The sequence below is a fragment of the Acyrthosiphon pisum genome, chromosome X, assembly GCF_005508785.2.
Source record: "Acyrthosiphon pisum isolate AL4f chromosome X, pea_aphid_22Mar2018_4r6ur, whole genome shotgun sequence".
Classification (NCBI taxonomy): Eukaryota; Metazoa; Arthropoda; class Insecta; order Hemiptera; family Aphididae; genus Acyrthosiphon; species Acyrthosiphon pisum.
In genome coordinates this window covers 44,120,712-44,122,911 of record NC_042493.1, presented here as the reverse complement: position 1 = coordinate 44,122,911, position 2,200 = coordinate 44,120,712, and positions in this window count along the sequence as shown.

Genomic DNA, 2,200 nt, shown 5'->3' with positions numbered 1-2,200 from the left:
TAATGCAATAAAATCAGCAACAAAACATGTAATACCTTGGAATAAATGAATGCCATTAATTTCATCAATTGTTACCGATGGCGCATAAATTAATACTGGAGAAAAAAATGGTCTTTGGGCACTTTTAGAAAAAGACAAAAAATCATTGCCTATTCCATTGTTAAAAGTTTGGTGCGCAGTTCATAGAAGTGTATTGGCATGGGAAAGTTTAACTGCAAATGTTGTTGACATTTTTGATATTCAAAATCAAACTGAAGCATTTAAAATACGGATGACTGAATTAAAAAAATAATGCTATACCAGGAGGTTGGGAAAATACATTTGAAGAAACAGTAATAGTTGAAAATATTGAAGAAGGTACTCAGTACAAACTTCAAGGTATAGAATTATTTAAAAGAATTATTAATGATCAACGTCGTAAAATTCACCATTTATACGTCAGTGATTATAGAAGGTTTGAAGCGATACGTAATGACACATTAGAATCAATATTAAATTTTCTGAGTGATAGATTGGATTCTTCAGAGTAGGAAGATGTTAATGTACTTAAAGAAATTAAAATGGAAATAACTGATGCTGACCTCAAACTATGCCATCGTAAAGTGTGCCCTGATTTTCCTCTTATGGATTTTATTCTATCCTACCGTGAAGCTGCTGATTGCTCTGAAGTAAAGGGGAAACAATTATCTGTTGAACTTCTAAAAGTACTTTTAAGCTATTCAAGTTGGAAACCACTCGCAGTAGCAATGGTAATTTTACACTTTTACTAGTATTTATTGATTTTACTTCATATATACATTAAATTATATTATTTTTGTTTATAGCATGAATTTTAAAGATAATGTTTGTATTTAATTGTATAACAATATTTAGACTTATTTTGTAATAAAATATTAAGTTGATTATTAACATTTTTGTTTCAGGCTAGAATATTAGCTGTAAAGCCGCATAGTGCGGATGTGGAACGACTAATTTCTTATTATAATATATTAAAAACACAAATGAGATCATCATTATCTCCTGAAGTTATTCATAGTTCTCTATATGTAAGACTAAATATGTCATGCCTGTCGAAATTCGACCCTCACCCAGCAGTGATATATTGGCTGAAAGATAAAAAAAGGCATGATAAAGTACACCCAAATGCAGTCAAACAGGAATGGTTTTCAGGGGTTTTCTATGAAGCCACTAAAACTATTTCTTTTTCTTTTTTAAACTAATTATTTAAATAAAATGTTGTATGTAAATGTAAGATTGTAATTTGTTATAACCTAATATTGTATTTTCAAGTACTTTTTATGCAGCAGTGCCGAGGTATTAATTTCGAAATTTATTGCTGAAATAATTGGGCTTTTGAATTTACATACATTTTGTTTTTTAGTAGAAAGTAATATTTTTTTATCCCAAAAGAATGATCAGCAATAACCTATACTAGTTAAAGCTTGTCATTAAATTATATTTTACGATAGGTATTATATTTCAATAAGTAATAATGCAATAAATACAAATCAAGCTATGTTATAATACAGTTTATACGATCTACATATTGGTACGTGTATTTGTGTAAGTATTAACTTAAATTATAATCGTTAGTTTATGGATACGCGTGGAGATATAAAATATTACGGCAGCATTTACGTGTATGAATTATATAAAGACGCGAAAGGTCCTAGACAAACGTTCATACAATAATAAACGGCGCTCCCGAACGAAACTCGTCGGCCGGCCGGCGACTGCGAGTAGTGGGCGTGACTTAAACGCCACGTGCTTGCGGATCGTGAAAACACCTAACAGCGCGTTCTGTTAGCCGTTGTATACGTTCCACTTTGAGTATGACGTCCTCTTAACTATTAAGTATGAAATTATGATCTATTTTTAACAAATTGAAAAAGCAGGGTTTTCCAAATTTTATGTGACAGTAGACAAATCTGAGCAACAATCTAAGTACAAAATAAATAAAATATAATATATTACATATATATACTATTATATAATTATAAGTAAATATTTAATATGAGTCTAAGATGTTAACTTAAATGTGTAGTAGATAAATTAATATATGGTCAACAAACAAGATTTATATTTCTTTTTTCTAAACAGTTATAAAAATATAATAACTACTACCTACATAGGTACTTAAAGTTTTTTTTTTTTCTGATGGTCTTTTTAAAAATAATAATTATCTTAAATACTTATAAAC